Source organism: Ciconia boyciana, chromosome 1, assembly GCF_034638445.1.
Source record: "Ciconia boyciana chromosome 1, ASM3463844v1, whole genome shotgun sequence".
NCBI classification, from domain to species: Eukaryota; Metazoa; Chordata; class Aves; order Ciconiiformes; family Ciconiidae; genus Ciconia; species Ciconia boyciana.
The window spans coordinates 71494440-71519005 of NC_132934.1; the positions used below are offsets into that span (position 1 = coordinate 71494440).

The following is a 24566-nucleotide window of genomic DNA, read 5'->3' on the forward strand; positions in this document are numbered from 1 at the left end:
AAACAAAATACCCACTCACAGTTCTCAGAGTTACCTCCTTGACTGATCACAGAAGTGAATAACCGGACTGATTTTTTTCTTCCAACTCAAAACACATAAGTGATTAACAGCCCCCTGCACTTTGATACAGTGCTGAAAGGGGGTCTCTTTCTGAAGAGAAGACAGACCTTCTGTTTCTTTTTACAAGCAAAGAAAAAAAAAAAAGAGATGGGAGGAAAATGAAAAAGGAAGCTCCCTGAGGAGAAAGGGTGCTTTTAGTTTTGTTTCTCCATGCCTCTTTCATCGCAATTTAAATTTGCATACCCTGTTTTTCCTGAGAAGAGAATGGGTGACTGGAAAACCAGTACACTGATATACATTTAAGAAAACATTTAAACCAAAAAACTCATTAAGGTTGAAAATTTATTCATAAGACGCTCTACTCGGTCCTACTCTTAGAGAGGCTGCTACAAGTCAGACTTCCTCAGTGCTCTTCATTTTGTCTGTAGTCCCGCACTTTCATTCACATGATTTCCACCAGCCTCGCTCTCCTTAAATTATGAGCAAAACTGGCAAACGGCAGGACAGCAAAGGTGAGGTTTACGAGCTCCAAAGGAAAAAGAGTCCAACCTGGCCCCAGCTGGGAGTGCTGGCTCATGGGGAAGAGGCAGAGCCCCGTTTCATTGCTTCCCATCCATTATTCATCCCTCCTCTATTTCAGTATGAACCAACTCTGCTAAGCCAGAGCACGACCAGGGCCCATCATGAAGGATTTGTCTCTAAGCTCAGTTAATTAGCCAGTGTAATCATCAAATGTCTCCCTTACCATTGGTTTTCTCTTTTTATATCAACTTGTAGCTTAAGACTCTAGCCAATGTTATCTACTTTTGATATTTTATATGTTGTGAGTTACTAACTACATGGATTTAGATACATGCAAGCCACCTGAAAAAACTCAGGCAGGCAGAAGTTGCTGATGGCAGAGCTGAAACCACTGATACCTTTGACAGAGCAGAATTTTTAAAGACTAAGCAGGAGCAGATGGATGGCAGCACCAGCTTAAGCGTACTATAATCACTCAGTTTTAGACGGCTGTTAAACCAATGAATCTCTGCAAAAATCCATGCAGGATACTGTAAAATAATCTGAGTATTTACTGTGTATTGTAAAGTTATAAGGTGTTATATTTAAATAAAAATAAATCAGAAACCATAGTACAGTGAGATACTTTGGAATAAAAGTAAACAAATGCCAATTACAGCCCTTTTACTAAAACAAGCACTTAACTAGTATTGGCAGAAGCTAGATAATGATAAAGACACACTAAGATGCTAAAATGGTACCTGATTTGTTCTTGGTGAATATCTAAACACTGACACTTATTCTGGTGAGTCCTAGTGCCTTGTACATTTTGATTCTAGGTGTGCTTTCATAATCCTTATAAAAAACAGGTTTGAAACAAAAATGTTTGTAACGAGGAAGCAAAATAGGGACTAGCATCCCTCCTGTATACCCACTCCAAAACATCTTCAGGAGCATATTAATCTCTCTCAGACTCATAGCTGCTATTATCCAAAGCCTTCCTTTCTCAGTGTTTTGTGACCGAAAAAAGAAAAAGAAAAGAAAAAGAGATCAAATTGTTAAATCTAGCTTTTTCTGCTTCACTCTGTTTAATTACTTATTGAAAGGAATTCAGACTTCATGAGTTTGAAGCAAGCATTCTTCAATGCCATACACCAGTGTAAACCCCAGAACACAAAGCATGGTAACAAGGAAAAAAAATTAGTTTCAGAAAGAAAAAAAAAAGAAAAGAGTGTAGTTTTTCCATGTGTTCAGGTCCCCAATTACTATTTAGTTACTTGAAAGCATCCCCTTAGCTCATGTTCACAACTTGTCTTTGGAAGCTCACTAAAAGCTTTAAATAGTGCATAGTAAACAAATACACACACTAAAATAAACCAAAGTTCTCTTTCTAAAGCAAAATAATTAAAACCACTGCTGTAAAAAGTAACTTTGTTTCAGTTAAGTCTGATGAACTCCAAGTAGTATTCCTTCTTTGCACTAAAGGAAAATATACAATATTTTAAAAATATAGAGGAGTTGACATTGTCTTTTTCAGGAAAGGAGGAGGGGGAGGCTGGGTGCTGCAGAGAAGGAAATTGAGGGATAGAATAAATCCAAAAGTAGGGCAGCCATCAGTGTTGCATCTGAAGTAGTCATCACCGCTCACCAAGCTGCTGCAGTCTATGCACTAGTACTCTGAATTCATGTTAAAAGGCATTCAGATGCAGGGGAGCTGCAACTGGGAATCCTTTAACGTGACTCAGGATGCACAGCACATAGCTGTTAGATTCAGGGCGTTTTAAAAATACATAGAAAATTTCTAAAAATCCTCTTAAAAACATCAAGTAGGGTTGTTGGCAATTTAATAGCTTTACTGATATGTTAAAATATTAATACTCAAACTATTTAACACAAATATTGTAAGATAAAATATTAAAGCATCAATATTAAACATACTTAACTGTGCAAAATAAACCAAAAGTACCAATATCAGGGTAAGGTGACTAAACACAGTTTTTTCCCAAAAATTTGGGAAGACATTCAGGCCAATTTACAAATTTTAAGAAAAAAATAAGGTTATAAGCAGCTACAGTCAGATTTAACCTGAAGTAGAAAGCACAATTTGCATCTTTAAAACACTTCCTATTAATATCAACTTCACTTCTTTTAATAAAACCTCAAACTTCAGTATCACTGGGTTTTTAATTCAGAATTCAAACTTTAATAATGTTCTCCAAGTGCCAAGACAGGATCTCCTGAAGACATATCATTCCACAGCAATATTTTCTGAAATGTCACATCAGCTAATAAAAAACAACACGTAATGAGAAGCAGACTGTGAAACAAATGGGGGGCCCGGGGGGGGGCGGTTCAAGTCTCTCCTGTGTAGTTTGAACCAGATTTTGAGTATAAGGAGTTTGAGCAAAAAGCCACTGATGCTGAATCACAGTGTTCATTCCTGGGGCTGGCTGAACACGGGAGGGGAAAAAAGTTGCAGCTGCTTCTGCAAGCACTAGGACTTCCAGAGGTCTGTATTTAGCACCATTACTATACACAAAGTTATTTCTTAGCAATTTGGTCAAACACAGACTACGTGGTCAACCCACTCCTTAATTAGATGACTAATTCTGAAGGACAAACAGTAATATCCAGCAGCACACTGACATCCGAAGGATGAAATGACTGCTTCTAGCAAATGAACTGAGAAGCCAAACCGGTCAAAAGGCAGTATATCCTGTGCTTGGGAAAAAAATATTACCAAAACCAAAATTAAAATCTAGTGCAATTAAAAGGGCCAATGTCAAAACAGTGGGGTAATACTGCAGTTCAGTCCGGTGTGGCTCCACTAATTTCCCACAGGCTGATTCCAGATGGCGAGCAGCTCCTGCCCCGTGTGCCACCTTCCCTCCTAGGAAAAGGGGAGCGGGTACTTGGGAGCATCCCTGTGTCCCACGTCCCTACAAGCCCTCCTTTCCAAGCAAACAACCTGGCACTCAGACCCAGCTTGCTCCTCTCTTCATCCCCAGCAGGACCAAAGCTGGTGACAATATAGGTGTGGCCCCACATTTACATCTGTGAGTCACTGCCCTGTGACGATAACCACAGAGCACAAAGGGACTCTCAAAACCCCAATCTCTGGACTGCCCAATCATACAGCTACCGAACCGAACTTAACCTACCATTGCTCAAAACTTGAGTATGATTTTCTCCCATCCTGTGGCACCCTTTTTTGCTGTCCTCTTTGACAATTTAGTTGTGTGAGAAGAAAGCAAGGGTTGGTAGCTTTATCAAATTAACACCCAGGTTTCCTCCAGCGCAAACAGTAAAGGATATACTACACGAAACAGTCCTCAAAGTTCAGTTCAGCAAGAGAACTTAAAAAACACAAAAAACCCCCAAACTACCACCATTTTCAGCTTTGTCATTATGAAAATGACTGAGCCAAAGATAGCATGATAGGTGGGCCGGCCATAACCCTGTCTCTGCCGTTCAGGTGACCAGAGTACAAAGTGTTTCACACAATCTGGAAGGAGTTTCTATTATTGGAATACAGCAAGATATAGGCTGAACAAGGTGTCATAAGTTACCTCGGACTTAGGCCTTTCATATTGCTCAAGAATGTATCGATAAGTACTTTAATTCAACCATTTCCAGTTAGGAAAGGAAAAAAAAAAAAAAGCAAAGCTTAATGGAGAAATATTAGCAACAACAGTAAATTAAAAGCAAACGTACCTGGATCCACTGCAATGTATTTCCTGCTCTGGGGCCAGAAGCCCCTTCCTTGTCTCTATGGGATGGGCAGCTGCTCTGTTCCTACTTTTAAGATCTTGATGATCTTACCAAATGTTGTTAAGAGCTGGGAACAGGCAACGTGCCAGGCAGAAACAATCAGCTGAGCCCCGGGCGGTGGCGGGCTGCCCCGAATCACTGCCCGCCCGTGCCCTTGACGGGAGGGTCTCGGGCACGAGGAGCAGGCTACCACCCGGTCGCCTGCAGGAGATTTAGGAAGCCCGGGTAGGTGAAAACTCTCTGCATCACCAGTGTTATACGGTTTAAAGTAAGAGCGTGAGATAAATAAGTTGGCTTTTTTCCTCAGCTCAAATTAAAAATGTAGATAGCGGCTGGCAAAGGGTGTTTTCCGAGTACTGCCTTAGGGATGGGTGAAAGGCAGTCAAGGTAAAAGTCAACAGGACCTTTAATTAATTCTTGATCTCAAAGTCATCTTTGTCACTATCACAGACAGCAAAATGAAAACCAACACGCAGCTCCCTAGCCATTATCCACATTGGTCACAACTATTTATCAATATCCGCTGAAACAGAAGGGAAGAGTGAAAACTACTTGGGGTCTTGGGTTGAGAGACTGGACCCCATATCAGGCACGTGACACCTGTGCCCCCACATACCCCTCCTGCACTCCTTGTTCTGGGGGAGAGGGGTGGCATTTGGGGAATATTTTTCCTTTTCCATTTTCCACAGGAAAAAGTTCTACCCCACACTTTATCTCCCAACTCCTTATGTAGGATTTGCATTCTCCTATGAGTGCAATAACACCCACAGACATTAATGAGAAGTAAATGACGGCTGCACACAGGGATCCACTGCAGGCACCCACGGGCACTGCACAAGGGATGGGGTCTGACCCAGTCCCACACTCATCCAAACCAATGTTATGCCCCTTTCCAAAGGGCGCTTTCTCTTACCTCCCTCCTTCTCCAGTCCCAGCAGGGCTATGGTCCATGGCTACACATCACCTCTTAAAAAAAGCTCCTCCTCCCTCCTCCCAAATTCACAGCTATCTTCAGTACCTATTGACAGACTTAAGTCCTGTTTAAAGGTTACAGCTGAAACCAGTGACTGCGCTAAGTCAATGGGAAAACATTTGACTAATCTGTTAGGCTAACAGAAAAGCCCTCAGAGAAAAGGCCCTGCACGTTCCTACTTCCTGCTCGGTACCACTGATGCTTGATTTGCTCCGAGCTGAAACAGAAGCTGCTCCTGCAACAACAGCAAGCATCGCACGTGCCGTGGGCACAGCTCAACAAAAGTGCAGGCATCACTTCAGGACTTCTCCTAGACCAGAGGCAGCACTACTGCTTGTTGCCACCTTGGAGATGTCCCAATCCCACTTGCACACGTCATCCCTAAAACAGGTTATCTTGCGTAAAGAAAATAACATCTCAAGAAAGCTGTGTCTCATTCTCCCCCTTAACTGGATTCACTGTGGACCCTCACTAATTCATATCTCAATGACTCCTTTTCCCAGCCTCTAAAACCAGGAATGTTCCTGCCTGCTCTCATCACAGGTTGGCATTAGAGCTCCTCTCTCAATGGTTATGACAATTCCAGGTGAAATTTAGTACGGAAATATTATTTTAGTACAGCACTTAAAACAAGCGATTCACTATTCAAAAAGAATTTCAGTTCAATTACAAATGATATATCCACCAGTGTAAAAAAAAACAAAACAAAAAATCCCACAAACAACAGATCAGATTTAAGCCAAGTTCTTTCCTTCAATACAAAACTCAAAACAAGTCTTCTACTGCAACATCTACTTGCAAGTCTACACATTGCCTCCAAGCCTTTACTATATGCTGAAAGTCATTAGAAGCAACATGCTTCATTACTTTTGGGACAAAAATCCTAACCCTTAGAAAGAAAATCCTTAGGATTAAGATTGTGTACTCACAGCTAAGACCAACCTGAACTGGACATTATTTTATCAACAAAATAAACCAAAAGTGTGTAAACCTTGTAGTTTGGTGTCAGGAAAATCACTTTGAATGAAGCTTAAGATTGCTGGGATAATCACATTTTCATCATCTCAGAGGAAACAGATTCTGAAGGTCTACAAAGTATAGGTGATATTAATGCTTTAAATTCTCACAGAAGTAATCTTTTACAAGACACTTTACTGCTAATAAGCTATAAATGGTCAAAGGGCCAACAGTCTAGTATTTATCAATGTTGTACACCATGCACTAATTTTGTTACGTACTTTGACAAACAACAATCAAAATCATTAAAATCCTCAAATAGCAAACAACACATTCTTTCATAGTTAATAATACATTATTTCAAAGCTCCACCTCAAAAAAAAAAAAATTAACACAGAGTCAGGCAGTATGGACACTCAAGATATTGCTTCACCTCTTCCCTAAATGACAAATAACTTTGCATATCAGCAGAGGTGTCATCTTCTTTATGAGTTAGGTATTGTATGAAGTTCCTCATTGAGTTTTCCAAGGGCGTTAACCAAGAATTCCTTTATTTACCAAGTAAATGGTTACCTCGTTTCTGTGCAAAATCTATCTATTGCATTCGAATTTTACAGCGGTGAATACCATTGCAAAAGGGAAGAAGAGAATCAAAGTATGGCTACTCACAGTAGTTTAACTGAAGGAATAATGAATTTAGTATCAACAAAACACTAAACTGCTGTATATTTCAATGCAAATAACATCGCTTTACAAGGTAAACATCGAGACAAGTATTGCAGTCTTTTCAAAGCCCCTGTGACCAAGGTCAATTTTATTATGCTGTGATACCACAAACAAGGACTTTTAAAAGGTACACTTGCCTACTTATTGCCATTTTTTAAGCATGCAATGTGAAAGAATAGAGAAAAAAAAATAACCTAAACTTTCAAAGCAGAACAGAGAACAGCGAGAATTCCTAGTGAAATGAATACTGCTTGCAGAATTATGTTTTCTAGTCTGCTTTGAAAAATCTCAACGCATACATTTTGGAACACTGTTGATATGAAATCAAGCACATAAGATCACTAACATGTATTATGCCAGAATCCTATAACATTTCAACTGCACTTATTAAATCCCTACCAAACTTGTCAAAGGGATTTTCTACAGAGATTTTTGTGAGCATCAGGAGCATTATATAATTCGATACCACCTCTGTGGCTTCCTATGTAAACCACAAAGTTCACCTCACATTTTCTATCAACAGCACAGGGTCACGCTCTGCTACTTCAACAGCAAGCATAGCACCTAACACCTGAGCATGGAACGATTCAAAGCACCAAGTGACAGGTTACACATATCCTGGAAGCAACAGAAAGTCAGACAGGACACACACAGCCAAAGCTTCGCTTTGCCAGGCCACCCAGGTCTTAGGTACCAAGCCAGAAGACTAAAGGGCTGGTTAAAAACACTTGGGAAGTACTGAGCTCACCTGCATAATTTTGAGGAAAAGCCCAGAGCAGAGAGCAGCTGCTCAAACCAAAGGTGGAGTGTCTGAACAGCAACAGATCTCAGGAACTCCTTCCACTTACAATCACCTACAGGAGCAAGCCTAATCTCTAAGATAAGTTATAAGCAGCACCTGAAATGTTTTGCTGGTTCAATAATGAGAGTTTCCTTGCCAGCAAAGAATGGAAATAAGCCCGGTGAAGAGCCAGGAGAGAAAGTGATCCCACACACACACATATGCAGGAACACTGAGAAGTACAGAACGGAGGAACTAATTGGAAGAAGGAGCAGGGAAAGGGGACTTACAGTGGCTTACAGTTCCTTGACTAATTGTATTTTCGATCGATAATGAATCGATCGATAATGAATTTAAAAAGCAGGTTTAACGGAAAATGTTTAAGTGATGGGAAAAAATACATCCTTATGAGTAAAGATGAACAGTGTCATTCTAAACACCTTCTATGACAGCACAGAGGAAGATTTTTCAATTTGGTTGTTTGTTTTTAAATAATACAATCCATTAGGCAATGAACTAGTTTAAAATGAGACACTGCTTTTCTAAATGGTCACATGGTAGAAAGGGTATTTTTTCCACTTTTTTTTTTTTTGTTCTTAAGAAGTCAAGTAACAATAATAAGAAGAAAGAGTTCTGGTATGAATTTCTTCGGGCCTCGCCTTCTCCAAACAAGAATAAGAAGAATGAGAAACAATTTAGCACCTGTAGAATAAATATTCTGTTTTTTTTTTTTCTTTTTTTAAAGCCTAAATATAAGATTAGTAAGAACTATAAGAAAAATTCATTTACACAAGAAGGAAAAATCAACAGCTTTATTTAAATAAGAAAAGCAATAGGACAAGGAATAAGAAAAAATGAGCCCATCATTGCAATACACAACCATGACGAGTCAGATGTTTGATCCATTTGCTTTAATATTTTGCATGTGTTAGCAGCCAATGCTCCATGGTTGACCACAATATAAAGCAGGTGATCTTTGTGACCTCTACTAAGAATTTCAGAGAAACTCCCTTCCTCACCCTGCAGAGGGATCAGCATGGAAACAGAAGAAAGAATGATACCCTTTCTCTTTAAAACCTGAAACCTTCAACTGGTGCTTGCAGTTCAGCGTTGTAAAGCTGTACAGGTGTATCAATGCCTTGTCAGTGTCCTGAACTTCAACTCTTCCTTTTCGCAGAAGGAATGTGCATTTCCTTATTTGCTATACAGGCCATATTTTTCTGCACTTCACCTCTGTTAAAGGAATTATTAGCTGCCACCAGCCACACCTCCCTCTAAACAGGCAGGTGCCAAAGTTCATGAGTTCCTGAAGCTCTGGGCAGCTCATAAGCCTACTCAACACAATTTGATAGGAACATATCGATACTGTGTAAGCTGTCAGCTGAATCAGATCCCTATTTATCAGCAATTAAGTCTACCAAGAAAGTAGCATAGCAGTCTCCTCTTTGCCCGAAATGCTGTTCAGCCACAGAAGACAAAACATTGATGAAGCCCTGTGTTACAAGGTGCACGTTGCATGACCTGCGTGAGAGCTACGGTATGTTAGCAAGGGCTCTTAAGCCATGGAAACAACGCTGACAGAGATGAAATTGGATGGATATTAGGAGCTTGGCAATAAATATGATGCCTTGCCACATACCTGGCTTCAAACAGAGCAGCCTGTGCCACAAAAGCTGGTATTGCAGGTTTGCCTTGACCTAAGCGTAGAGCAACTGAGGAGTGAAATGTAAATTACGCCAGCAGAAAAGTGGGTATTCTTTGAAATCGCAGAGTGTGATTCAGCCAGCCATGCCCTCTCTTACTGACACGTACATGCGTTTGAGTGACCAGCTGCAAAGAGGAGACCAACAGCAAGCGGCACGACGCTGACTACGACAAGCGTGCGTTCCTCTCCTTAAAGGAAAACAACAGATAATTCCTAAGGTAGCTACCCAGTTACTTAACATATACTGCCCACAAATACAAAAAAGCAGATGGTAGAGGAAATGGATACAGTTTTGTGTGTCTCTAAAACACACATACACACCATCACAAGTGCGAACAGCTATAACTCGGTATTTAGCTGGCTGCTGAGGATTTCAGCGAAGTGGCAATCTGCAGAGGCTTCTGTGCACACCTCAAACAGTCAGGCCACCAAAAAAGTAAATTTCGTACAGCCCAGTGAAATTTCACATGGTACAACTTTATTGCAGTAGTGTTTGACTACGCAGGAGATGAAAGTAATTTGGCTCCAGGTAAATAAATTTAGTAATTAAGTACCCAAAATGTACTTAATTTTGGATACTTACACTTGGAAACAAACGTAACCTTTAGCTCATTGCTACTACATGACAGATGATATTTGGTTACACAGTATGCTACTATATGGTGCTTTTGGGGAATACTGTATGTGAATAAATAGCACAGAGCAGTCTTTTTACTTTTCCCCCTAAACAAGACTTCCCAGATGCAGCAGAGAACATTAAGAAATTCTGCATGGCTTATAGCGGGCTGTATTTCACCTCACTTACTGAAAGGATTTCCAAAAAAAGTAAACTCTCCCATCTATAACCTAGGCTGCATTAGAAGAAATCTTATAGGTAAAGATATTGGCAACAACAGATCATAGTAAACATTTTCATAGTTTACTTTTTCTATATGTCAACAGGTCATTCATATAGAATTTCTAAATAAATCAATAAAGTGGAAGAAATTTCCATCTCCAAATAATAGAGTATTTCAGCTTCTGCTATAATAGCTACAAAATAAACTGAGGAACTGCAATAATGCTGACATAGGATCACTTGCTAAGATGTGCTACATGAAAATTGGGTTGCTAGCATCCTCAGAATGTTTTGCTGTCTATCACATCCTTATTGGCTCAACCATTACAGTTTCAGACCTTCACCAAGAACTGCAGTGATAAGAGAGATCACAAAACCGTTCAGTCAGCACTGTCTGTTCCTTACCCCATTCCCAGCTCTGCATTTCCAGGAACAAGGTATCTGTGCACACCTGATAAAAATTAAACCAGATACTAAAATGTTACTCGCAACTACTCATGAAAATACAAATCAGAAAAAAAATAAAGTTTTACACAGCACTATTCATACTGCTCATGCTATGAATTTATCTCAGCAATATAAACATTAAACCTGTATTCAGCCACAAATATTCACAAAACATATTATTCATCTAGTTTCAAGTGAGAAACTAAAGATACAGAGTACCCAAACACCAATCAGCTTTTCTGCTTAAAGCATACCATGGTGCCAAAAAGCTGATTTTTTTAACCCAGTTTTAAAAGCCAAAGGAAAAGAACCTGGTTTTAAAAACTAATCATTTCATCCTTAATGATCAGTACAGTCTAGACAAGGCATTGAGAATTTCATTCATAATCCTCTTAGATATTGGTGCCGCCTCTTCAAATATCCACGCAGCGGTGGGCTTGGCATCGCTGCCTGTTCATACTGAGCCTGGAGAAGGACGCGAGAGCCGAGCGGGCTGGTGCTGCCCACAGACACCCCCCGAGCTTCTGCGCGGAGACGTCGCACCGCACAGCTCCTGCTGATGTGGGAAGCCCGTCCCTTTCAGCGTGCTCTCCACGTTCGCCTCCATTTCTCTACGTGGGAAGGGAAAGAAGAGTTTTCCTCTTTCCTCTCCTGACAAATCCCTCCCTTCAGGCCTAACTCGTGAAGTCTGAAAAGTTGAAATCAGAACCCAGCAGTTTTCAGAGGTCTGAGCGCTCCCAGTGAGGAGGGACACATTTGTCTATGGCTTTGCAGAACAAGGTTTTTCACTTGCTCACTGGTGCACAGCTTTTACTGCTTGTTAGGTTAAATGGTGAAGGACCAAATACTTGCTCTGTGTCTGCAGCTAATTTACAGATCCTGTGTGTTTATAATCCAAAGTCCCAAGTGGGCGTTCAACTGAGTGCCAGATCTTAATAACTGTATTTTAACTCTATTAAGTATTTTAAAGGAAGACAACAAGACACTGTCAGCTATTAAGCAGGGGCATTCCCCTGCTAAGTTCTCCGATTAAACACATGCAGGAAAAACAATACACCTAAAGGAAAAAAAGAGCATGTATTTACTCCTTCTGTCAGCCATATTTTCTTAACACAAGCCAACATCAATCAATCTCTTCACTCGATGTGCAATTCTCACCATCTCCATGTGGAACACATTAATGAGTCTACATTTAAAAAAAAAAAATCATCTGTATTTATCAGGCACACAGCGATAACAGGCTCTGGTATATACAATGCAGCTTTCTATACGTCAAAGAAAAGCTAAGAGGTTCTTCTCTTACAATATGATACTGGACACTTCACTTCAATGACACTGTACTAGCTTTAACTGACATAAAATACAAGCTCACAAAGCCACTCTGGGTGTTCTGTTTTGTTGTGGGGTTTTTTTTATTTTTTCCCCCTTCCTCTGTGCTTCAGCCAGCACTGAATTTAGTGTTAATTAAAGTGCTGGCTTGGCACTTGCACTGGGAATGCAGCGGCGATGCAGCTGCACTGTTGAGCAGCAATGCTTGCAGACTGCAACAGCAAAAAAAGAGACGGAGAAGCTTATAGCAGAGAAACACGGGCAGACTTCATCCACTGCGTGAGGTCTCCTGCTGCTGCAGGCGATGTGGGCTGTGGAGACAACGTTTATCTGACCACCGACAAAGGGGAGTCTCTGCGGTTGGAGACCATGACCAAGCCTAGAAATAAAATATGGCCCTCCTACTACAAAAATAAAAGTTTTGCAGTGGCAAAGGAGGCTGCACCACTGTTCTGCTCCTCTAAGGAAGGTTTTTCTTTCCTAAAGTGAAATGATATAATGAAAATGACATACTTAGGTAAACATGCAGTACTCTGGTGAATAAGCTTCTGCTGGTAAGAAATGCTTTTCCATAGAGCTATACACACATCCCAGCACAAGCCCAGTCCTCCCCACAAAACTCTTGGTGAGGAACAAACTGGGGAGAAGGAAAACATGAGAAGTTACCTGTGGATAAGACCAACGGACTGCAGGCCATGAATCAGCTGTTTTCCATATCCAGGATGTAATTTACAGAGAACATTACGGACCAAAGTTTTCACATAAAATTATAAGAACAATTAATGCAGTCAGCAAATGACCATTTGTTGCTCTCAAATGTTGCATTAAATGCAGTTTGCAAAACAGCCTCAGCAGACACATTTCACCCTCCTCTACTTAAAAATGAAAATAAGAAATGATGCACATGTACTGGGGCAAAAAAAAAAGAGGCAGTGTTGTCTCCTTTTGCTGATTTGAATAAGCCGTATCTTTTCCTCTTCAGCTCATCCTCTGAAGAACATTAATCTGCCCCAACGCTACAACCAAAAAATGTAAAGTGCTGGTAACGAGGTTCATCAAAGGGTCAGGATTAAAAAACAAGCAGCAAGCACTGTATGGTTTCTACAAAGCTTACTCCAGGTCATCTTCTAATTTCAGCCTCCATCTGAACACCTATCTGCATGTCAGTGCAAAAGTACTGCTTGTAGCCACTTTGCTCTCCTCTCAGCAGGCTAAATCATGGCTTTACAGAAGAAACTGCAAGGGTATCCCAGAGCCCATCCAAGCACACTTCGCTTTGATTTTTTTTCTTCTCTTTTTGGCAAACAGCGCCCAGATAGTGCTCTGGTGTAATCAGGTCTCCTGACAATGTGAAACTCGCACTTTAAAGACCCCACTGACAGATGGATTCAATTTAAAGCATGACTATGAACAGCTGCTGCTGATCACCAGCTTGTAAAGTGAACTCATTCATCACAAAGTATTTCAAAAGACTGAACTGAAACGGAACAAATGAATTCAAAGAAGTACAGGAGGTGCGGTGTTAGCCTTGGAGAATGTGTCAGATGTAAAAAACACAGCTATGGTACTGCTATTAATTTATTCCTGTGAATGGTGGCTCCACTCTATTAGCAGCATTCTCCAGATTCTCAAAAATCCAGGAGGGGAGCCTGAATAAGGTATTAGAAGATGTAATTAAATACTCCTTACTGAAGGTGATTTTAACTAAGTGAACCACTAAAGGGAGCTGACAGTATGTTTAAATTGTGCTGGGGAAAACTTCAAGATGCCAAGCCTCGAAAAACTGCTGGAGGGAGAGGAGGTTATTTCCCCAAGTGCTCTAACCCAGCAAGAAGTCCCATCAGTCCCATGACTGATGGGAAGTCCCAGAAGTCCCATCCCCCCGCCAAGGGGGGCACGCACTCTGTCCTTGCCACCTTCACTTTAAATACTGCGAGAGGCCTTACTGCTTTTAAAACGTTTTCATCTTCCTCTTTGATCGTTCAGTATGGCTGCAGTCAAGAACAAGACAACCTTCAAAGTACGTAGCCTCACAAATGAAACCACCAATTATGATGGTCTCTGAAGAGATGAGGAGCTGACACAGAACTGAGTAATTCACACTTTTTTTTTTTTGACATTCAGGAATTATGCAGCAAAAGCAGACATTTTAAACTTCACTGTATTTGTCATGGCCACTGGATCACCTCCGAGTGACTCGGTTTTTCCCAGAGTACTTCCTACAAGTTATGGATGGGGCAGTTTCACACACATCGGGAACGAGGGTGATATGCAGGGAAGAAAATTCTCCATGAGCTGCCTCAGGTGGTAATTCATTCTTGCCAACCCTTGCTAGGGTTTCCTAGCAGGGGGGAAACAAAGTTTCCAAGACTTTCTTGAAGGCAATTCTTTACCTGGAAGTGATATTTATAACATCTTCAGACAAATGTACCATCAAAACTATACTTGTACCAGTGCAACTTCATGAAGAAAGCACGAAAGCCTCATGTAGAATGTTCATAGATATATTCTAATTTTCACAGTCACTTTTGTATCAATATGCAGTTGTTACATCAGATTTTCATATCTTCGTATGAAAAACACACTCATCTATTTTGCGCTGCAGTAAATTTAATAACAATTTGTTGTAATATTTATTGATAAATGGAGAATAAAAAGAAACAATACTAACCCACAGATGGTCCCCAGGTTTTTTCCTCAGTATAGAAAATGTAATCTTTGCAATGGTAGGGGGAAAAAAAAAAAAGGAAAGCCCTCTCAGATAATAGCATTTCCCTCTTTCCTTCTACAGAGTACCGCTGTCAGTCTATTTCTCTACCTACTATCCTTCCGCAAGCCCAGATAACAAGACAAAGCTCAGGTGTCATAAGCTTGCGCAAGTAAGGCGTATCACCTACCCTGCAACTCCCCTTCCATGCAATGGAAAAAAGCTACCGCTTTGCCACCACCCAGTCTCCTGCTACCTGGTATGAAAACAACGCGAGGAAGTGATCAGTAGATTAACACCATGTCAATAACTAGCTCTAAGACAACAGTTTTGTTATTTAACTCATTTTGGGGAGCAGCCGACCATTGCCAGGATATCTGCTCAGATGTAGGGGTGAAAAGCCGTGCGCTCAGCAGCATCGTTTTATACGCAAGAACCAAGGCACGCACGCACTCTTGCTCACACACCCTCCGCAAAGGTTATTCATCACCACAGCAACCTCCCAAAACAAAGGTGGAAGCCAATTCAAACAGCCCCGTTCCTCTGATGACGGAGGATGAAGGGTGCTCTCCGCCTGCACCCTACAAAAGGGCTTGTTTGCTTGGGTTTGTTTTTATGTCATTGGATCTCATTTATTAATTGAATTTTCAGCAGCCCAGTATGCATGCCCAGAGCAGAGAATGGCCGTACTTATGCATTAAACAAAAAAATTCTTCTATAGCCCCGGTTAAAAGGACAGAGAAGAACTGGCTGAGGTACAATTCCTTCTTGCCACATGGCTGAGCAAATGCCATACTCTATTACACGTACCCACTGTCACCCCACCTCCCCTGCAGCCTTCCCTACGTACCAGGAATAGCCGCTGTAAAATAAACACCCCACCTAAAACCAAGAAAAACCCCAACCTGTTTAACTACCATTTCTTCCTTCCTCTCCCCTCACTGCTCCTTTTCTTCACATCCTCTTTCACTCTGTGGGAGTTTAATGATTTTGGATATGTTAAGAAAATCCGAGACAGTAAAATAATTGTAAACTCAGCACAAATGAAAAGCCGAGTGTCTCTTCTCTCCCCGAATCTGGAAAGAACAAACCCCAATGCTTCCCCGAGTCACTTGAGGAAAGAGATTATGATCATTTCTAAACCTTTTCAACTGCAAGCCAGGTGGAAAAAAACACTGTCTGTAATGACAAGCTGTCAACACTCAGCGAGCAACGTGGTTCTCATTCGTGACACTGATCCTTCGCCTGCAGAGCGGGGCACGCGGGCATCAGCAGCCACACCACATGCAATGACAATACTCAAAATGCCCAGATTTCTCTGTCTCTCCAAAAGCAAATCCTCCATCTGAGCAGCCAGGTCTTGATGTGAGAATGCCCTCCCTATCTTCAGGATTTAAAAGATAGGGTAACCATGTGTTTTGAAATACAGGATTAAAAAAACCCAATAGATTCTAGGAATTTTATTTTTTAAATGGAAAACACAGGTGATTGGAGCAGATAACACAAAGTCTCAAAGGTTAAGTCCCATTTACTCCCGTCAAGAAATAAGTTAAATTTTGCTGTAGTGAAACCACTAGAAATACCCATCTAGCTTCAGTGATTCCATGGATCTAAGCAAAACATATGCTAGCAAAAGAGTAGTTTGATTTATATCGACTGCTTAAGCTAACAGTTTTCTTAAGTTTCACAATAGTCATTAATAGTTGACCATTAATCATTTGCAGGCTTATGATGGTTTGCAATTTCTGTCAGTGTGTTTCAGCATCCCAGCAACATAAACACCTGGGGCAGGAGGTTCATTTACCTGATTCTGCAATATTTGTATTAGCCAATCACTTTGGTGTAATACTGCTCTGACACCAAAGGATGCCTGTAATTAAGAAGAACTAGAAATGCAAAAAAAATAAAAGGATCAATAAAAAAAAGTATGAGAAAATTCAGGTTACAGATAAAGATTCAAACTGCAGTCTCAAAAGAGCACACTGCATTTGCAGGTAGCAAAAAGCAATAGAGCCGGATTGAAAGCAAAGTGCAAAATGCCGCCTAACCCCAAGCACAGGACACTCTCCACAGACGCTGCACTTGAAGCTCTGTGCTCTATTACTACCACACTCAGAAACAGAAAAAACCTGCATTTGAGCTCACACACTGTCCTTGTTTCAGCTGAGATAATTTTCTTTATAGTGGCTGGTATGGGGCTATGTTTTGGATTTGTGCTGAAAACAGTGTTGATAACACACTGATGTTTTAGGTGTTGCTGCACTGGTAAAGGACTTTTCAGCTTCCCATGCTCAGCCAGGTGCAGAAGAAGTTGGGAGGGGACACAGCCAGGATAGTTGACCCAAACTGACCAAAGGGATATTCTATACCATATGGCGTTATGCTCACTATATAAAGCTGGGGGAAGAAGGAAGGAAGGGGGGGACGTTCGGAGCGATGGCATTTGTCTTCCCAAGTAACCGTTACGCATGATGGAGCCCTGCTTTCCTGGAGGTGGCTGCACACCTGCCTGCCCATGGGAAGTAGTGAATGAATTCCTTGTTTTGCTTTGCTTGCGTGTAGGGCTTTTGCTTTACCTATTAAACTGTCTTTACCTCAACCCTCGAGTTTTCTCTTTTACTCTTCCGATTCTCTCCCCCATCCCTCTGGGGGGAGTGAGCAAGCGGCTGTGTGGGGCTTAGCTGCCGGCTGAGGTTAAACCATGACACACACATTTCTTAAGTGCAGCCACAGGCAAACCCATCAAATTTGGATGCATTCATAGCACAAGGTGATTTACGTCATGGTGTAATCACTACTTGACATGATAAGCAGGCGTTGGCTCACTCAATCTTTATTTGCACAGTGAATTTTCAATGTACCTTGCTGATGATCTTGGGTTTTGAAGGAAGTCTCTCCACATGGAGATGCTTTTCCACCCACGCTGCAGGAGAGCAAAGGTTTTTGCCTTTACCCCATGCTGGCATTCAAGCTTGTGAGTCAGACTGGGACCATAGATATGACAGAGCGCAGCTAGTCTTAAATTTAGGACCTTCCTGACCAAGACATAGACATGCTTCCACTGTAAGAGAATAATTTTATCTACATGAAATTATTAGGCTTCTAGAAAATCTGTGGTCTCTAACTTCTAATAATTTAGAATACTGGTGAAAAGAAGTGCACCTACCCAAGCAATAATGCTTTTAAATAAAATACATCGCTTCAATTACTACCTTGCTTTCTCTATTTCTACACGACCAGAAAATCAATTGCAACAATTTTAAAACCTTTCTCCTCCAAAGCTGCTGGAGTTATCACTGAAGTTGCTATATTATTTAAGTGCTGGGGTTGAGAGTTCTTGAGCAGTATAAAGGAACTGCATCTACCTTCAGCAGCTCCCAAGATAGCAGCTGTTATGCTTGAACTGAAGCGGGAAGAGCAGCGGTAACGAGAATGAGGGGAACTTAAGGACAGGTATCTTCCAACTTGCAAAAATACAATGGATACTTGACAATAGCACCAAATTTGGTTTTCCAAACTTCCCATTAACTAAAACCTACTTGTTTTAGCCTGGTTTAATAGACTACTGGACCTTGAAATAATGTACCCGAGTTCCTTGTTCTGCCTTTGCCTCCTCCAGCACAAAGCCAGCATTACCCTCAATTTTTCAGGCCAGAGTAATTTTCCAACTCCGCTGCTAATCAAGTTAGCATGTATAGCTCAGTATGGCACTGACCTCCAGGTTTTTGTCCAAATATTCTAACGAGCACTCTTAACAACACGGTAAAAACCTGAAAGAGTCAGACAAGAGCCTGGGACATGTATTGCCTTTCCCGCGCCCATCCTTACAGGGGCCGCCTCCTACCTTCTCAAGAAAATAACTTCAAGTGGTTCTGTTTAAAGCACCAATCTTCAACTCTGATACTCATAGGAAGATTCAGTATGAGATGCTGAACTGTTTTGTGCCAATGCTTTAATGGGACTCTATCCACGTACAGAGGGGCTACTTCCCCCAAATTTCACAGAGATGTTTAAATGATTAGCAATAGTGAAGGGCACATATGTTGTTTTTAATAGTGAACGTGTGCTTTGCAGACCAGGCTGCATCTCATCAATAATTCCTTGGTGCAACACTCCTGGGAAGACAGCAGTCAGCCCAGCATGACAGTGTCTTAAATAAAGCAGGGTGTAACAAGGTGCAAGGCAGCACTCCACACATTTGCTGTCAAAGAATCACAGCATTTCAGCTGCTGGAAGAAACAGATTGCCATTGTTTTATCAAGGAAAATCACAGATGGGAGAAACTGACTGGAAACCACCTTCCTCTCAAAAAAAAAAATTGCTAGCTATTATCTTTTGCAGAGAGGGTATGTCTAGTATTGAACTGAAGACAGGACCACGCTTTGGAGGTCAAAACAAGCACACTCTTTTCTTTACAAAGTATCTTCAAAAAGAAGCTGGGGATGAAGTTTTTCTGTGCACAGCCACACAGAGATTTAAACAGGAAAAAAGAACAAAAAAAATGCACTTACATAAAAGGCTTTGGGGAGTTTCATTTTCTATTCAGCTGGAAAGGGAGTGAACAAGCACATACACACACACGCACTTTTAATCATCCTCATGCTGACACCAGCCAGTCTCTATTTCTGTTATCAGAGCCCCACAGCTTGTATTTCCAGGCTACGAAGCGCTAAGGCAGAGGGTATAAAACCTCCTCTGATTAAAAAGGCACGGTGATACTGTCTAGTACAACACACCAACCGCTACAGATTTGAAGCGGCTTCACCAGGGTGTTACTCATTCAGTGGAGGGAGAGGAAAAGAAAGATAATCCATAAACATACAAACAAATAGTAAGGATTTCCTAAGATTAGCTGGTAACCTGGATCACTCTCGTTTTCTCTAAGCTCGTCAGTCATCCTCTGGGAAAAACAAGCAAGGCAGGCGAGTCTTTGCATCCAGAAACTTACAGTTTGCAACAAGGTGCCAGTTGTTAAAGAGACAGAGAGAGAGAGAGAAGCTGCACGTACGTACAACTCACCAGCAAACACTTCTGCAAATGCCGCGTGCCTGGATTAAAACTTCAGCCTGGGTAGATGCTGTCCCTGCCACTGCTTGATTCCACTCAAGTGGCTGGCATCTCTCCAGAGTCACTCAGAAGGCAGCTGCCCAAAAGGACAAATCACTGAAAAAATAGAAAAGAAACAGGTTCAGCTTTGCAATTCCACTGTGCATTATACAATCCGTTAGACTTGCTAAGCGCTGACTTCTTAAAATGTGATTTCCCTTATTACATGAGAGAGGAAGTACATTTCTGATTAGAGTTGATCCACTACTGTCAAATGTGAACTTTCTAAATAGCAGTAATACCAAAAAGAACTCCTCTGAACAGCTAACAGGATCCTCATCGTCAGGATACCTGGACAACCTCCACCCTAAACCCTGCTTTCAAGCACAGTTTGAGGCTGGATCCCTCTTCAAGGGTGGGGTGAGGACTTTACAAAGCCATGGACCTGACAGGCTCAGCAGAACTGAGAAGGCTGCAAACCCAAAGGGAACAAGAGCGTAACACGTTCGTAAACACATTTTGTAAAACCTTGGTCAAGCACAAGGATGGAGGTATGGGTGAGAGCGGAGCCCCTTCCTCACCTCACATCCCCATCCCCGTCAGGAGGCAACTGCTGCCCAGGCAGCCCCTGTGCTCCTGGAACTCAGCTGTGGCTGAGGGGCAAGCAGCCCAGGGCTGCGCTCACAAGCCACCAGCAGCCACGTGGCCCAAATGGGAGAGAGATGGGAAAAAAGGTGTTTGTATTGAGAGAAACTGGGGACAGCTCAAAAAACTCCCCACAAACCAGTGGGGCTGGAGCCCATGGGGCACTTGGGGAAGGAGGATGCAGAAAAGGAAAAGTAAGGTGAAAACCAAGACAAAAGGCAGAGGAAGGAGACAGCAAATGCTGTATTATTTTTTTAATTTTTTTTTTTTTTTTTGAAGGTGCCATTATGGTATTCTCCCATTTTCTCCTCAAATTTTTGCCACCCCTCAATTTTGAATCTGACATTCAAGAGTTCGGACAGGCTTAGTCCTTTTCTATTTAATTTCTTTAGTCATATCCAACACTTAGTTCTAACCTGGTTGTACATACAAGTCTCTTCCAGCTTTATAGCTCCACCATCCCAGGCACTGACCAGCCCTTCAAATTTTGCCAAACCTGCCCTGTTTACAGTTGAATTTTCTTACAAGTTACTCTCTTTGGGACATCATTTTGACATTATCGCAATTCTGTGGCTTCTATGAGCGGTTCCATTCCCCCTCCCTTACAGGGCCAACCCTGCAGTGATGTTTTCCATTTTAAGATAAATCCAATTAAAAATAATTAAAAAGTACAGATCAATTTGATATAGCAACAGAATTAGGAAGAAGCAGTAACCAGTCAGTCCAGTATCAGGGCAAGCAGCAATAGGTCAATGCAGTCAATCTGAATTGATCCAGTATTTGCATATTGATATACAAAGTAGTATACTGAGCTAGTTTACGTACTGAACCTTACCAAGCTGCTTACTAACATGACCAGCTTATAGTGGTGGTTTATCTGGTAATCACCTAATTCTGTCAGAAACTTAAAATTCTAATATTTTAAGGGAAGCTAGGTGATAAATGGTGCGCTGACCAAGAAACCCAGGTTGAAGAAGTGACACATGGGCACGGCACATTGAGGCAGCACAGGCTGCCTTCCATCCACACCTCATTTCCCAGCCACTAGCCTTGCCCTTTCCCAGCTCACTGGCCTTGGGCAAGACCCTCTACCTGCCCATGGCTGTTTTCTCCCTTGCAAAAACATGGATAAAGGTGACAGTCTTCTTAATAAAATATGACTGCAAGTGATGAGGAGCATTCTAAGAGCCAAGTATGTTTAGTAGCCCATCCAATGCTTACCAATACCCTGGGTCAGTGTGAGAGGGTTGCCATTGATTTCAGAGGAACCAAGGTCAAATGTTGAAAAAGCAACAGACCAAAGAGCCTCAGGAGCAAACAGGGTCAAACAGGGTCATCTATAAAGCTCTGAGACAGGAGAACAGGGTTGGCTGCATGCATACATATATACACACATGTATGTATGTATATGTATGCATGTAAAAAAGAGGACAGACTACACCTTTTTTCCAGTAGTAACTTGTGATTTCAGTAGCTTCTTATGCAGAATTTAATTCTTCTCAGTAGTATGGAAGAACTAAAGAATTCTGCTAAGAAAAGAAAGTGCCAACCACTAGCACATTCATTGTTTCCAAGCTCCTTATCTCCAGAACTTGTGACAGGTTTTGGGATTCTCATCTGAAAGGCAATGTAAAACAGAAAAGGAAAAAACAGGTTTCACTGGTGAGTCTCAAAGCTCTTCCTTGCTAATGTGATTTTACTGTTTGCAGCCCTGGACATGAACACAGTTAATGAATAATGACTGTGCAAACAAAATATCAGATAATGATGGGGGGAGGGGGAAGGTGAAATAATTGCGTGGGTGGCTTGGATTGGATTTGGCATCAATTAGAAAAATTGATGCCCTTTTAATTATAGGAAAAGGGCTTTGCTAGAAAGATAAGACAGACACAACAATCAAAACACTTTAGTCTTTGGATTTAAATGTATGGAAACGGAAAGTTTGCAAGGTTGGGGTTTTTCAGTGTGTTTTCTTTTTATAAAAAAACAATTTAGCTCTTTCTCAAAAATTACATCTGAATGCGTGTGTAAACCTTCAGCTCACTTCAAAGCTGTTACAGCAGAGATTTGTTCAGACAGGCTATAGGTCTGCTTTTATCACTCTCTGGGAATATTACTTACTACAAGTAGGACTGCCTCCTACAAGGTACAAGATATCTTTCATTTCCCTTCTAGTAAGAGCCCAAGTCAGTAAGAGTTATGGCCACTTGAAGAATCAGTCCAATAACCTATCAACATCACTTAAGATCCTCCCCTAATTGGTTTCACTGAATATAGTATCAAAAGAGGGCACTAGAGATTGCTCCCTGTTTGATTAAGGTTGCACAGCGCATGTTTCTTTCCCTGCTTTTATTCACAATTCCAGCAGCACATGCCAAATCATCACATGTGAGAAATGGCTAATATAAGTACATGAAACACATTGTCCTCAATACTCTTTTAGTAAGCCAAAGTAACTTAATAATATCCTTTAAAAAATGTAAAACACAAGGGAAGAGGACATCTCTCTAAGAAACTCGCACACAATTCCTCAACTACCCAATAAAGAAAAATGCCTTGCAGTTCTGGTAGGTTTACTCAGGTTTACTCTGTACTTCTACGGCTCTTTTCCAGTAACATCAATGATCACACAACCCATATTTATATGATAATTTCTACAATTTCTACAATGGTTATATCAACCACTTCTGAATAAGTGCTATTTTATAAACAACCTTTACTGTCCTATAATTTATCATCACCATTTCTATTATTCAGTATCTTTCATCAACAGACCTCAAGTAGTGTTTAGAAGATTTAATCATATTGCCCAACTACATCTGCAGATGTGACTTACAAAGTGAAAGCACAATTATACAAGGCAGACTTTATCCAGGAAATAGGAACTGCGATACTTAATCTTGCAAAATAACTGAGAGATAATTTAAAGTAAGGTATCTACAAAGAATAGTGTCTGTGCCAAGAGACTGTTTGTATTGGTTTTGCAAAGAGGAGACAGAATGTTCTCTTCCAAAGAACCACAAAACAAACTTCCTGAACTGATGTGAGTTTTCTTCTTGCTTGTATTTAATCCAAGTAAGTGCAGCCTGGCCAGATTTGCTTAATGGGGTGGGGGGAATTCAATTAATTTGGCATAGCCTTGTCTTGAAAAAGCACAGTCACACCCTTCAAAGCGAGTGGAACTGGCCATCTGAACAGATCTAGAACCACTGCTGCTCTGTGAAATTAGTAATAATAGCCTGGAAGGGGGGTTTTTTGGACTTTTTTTTTTAAACCATTTTTTCCACAGCATTCTAAGCAGCTGTAATCAAGTCTCCCCCCCCCCCCCGCCCTTCTTTCTGTATTTTAATGCTAGTCTCTTGATACACACCAGCAGGGTTTGAGAATGCCGAGATAAGATATGCAGCATGTTGAGAAGGTAAAGAAGCACAGGAAAAAGAACCTGAAGTCATCAAATACCAGGTTTTTTTTAACATAATATTTTGTTCCTAAATCAGTCATATATGTCTTCTAGCAAAAAAAAAAAACCAAAACAACAACAACAAAAACACAAACCCAACTTCAGCTCTGCTTTTACCTCCTTTTTTTTTTTTTGCTTTTACCTGCCTTTCAGCAGCTGATGGGTAAGTCCACAGGGAAAAGCTTCTTTGCAAGGCAAAGAGAAAAGCATTACTGGTATGTTCCAAAGAGACAACATATCGTTTAGTGTGACGTTTTTGTAAACGCTGTTTAGAAATAGTAATGGATTTAAAATAAAAAAAAATTAGATACACCCTCTACTCTACATGAGGACACTGAGCCCCCAGAATAACCACATTGATGTCTAACTCTGTTTACATGTACATTTGTGAAAGTTTCTTGACTGACAGAAATCCTCATTTCACAAAACTTACAATGCAAAACTGCTTCCAGAACCACCAGAAGTACAGTTTTCCCCACCAATGTACCACAGGCATATTTGTCATATTTGCCACAGAAATGCCCATCTCTGCTCACAGTCTCACGGGCTAAGGTGCTGCATCATTTTGCCTGAAACGGGCAGAATGCCAAGAGAGATGGAAACCTCCACACAACTCATAT

General features: G+C 41.1%; 1 protein-coding gene across 4 annotated transcripts in view; it reads right to left on the minus strand.

Annotated features, from left to right (window-relative positions):
• EPS8 (EGFR pathway substrate 8, signaling adaptor) overlaps nt 1–24566 on the minus strand; it is a 143065-nt gene that overhangs the window by 88437 nt on the left and 30062 nt on the right. For all 4 annotated transcript variants that reach the window (XM_072874245.1, XM_072874226.1, XM_072874236.1 and 1 more), the window contains exon 2: nt 19815–19958. The gene's annotated coding sequence lies outside the window, so the exon portion shown is untranslated. The remainder of the gene's footprint in view (nt 1–19814; nt 19959–24566) is intronic.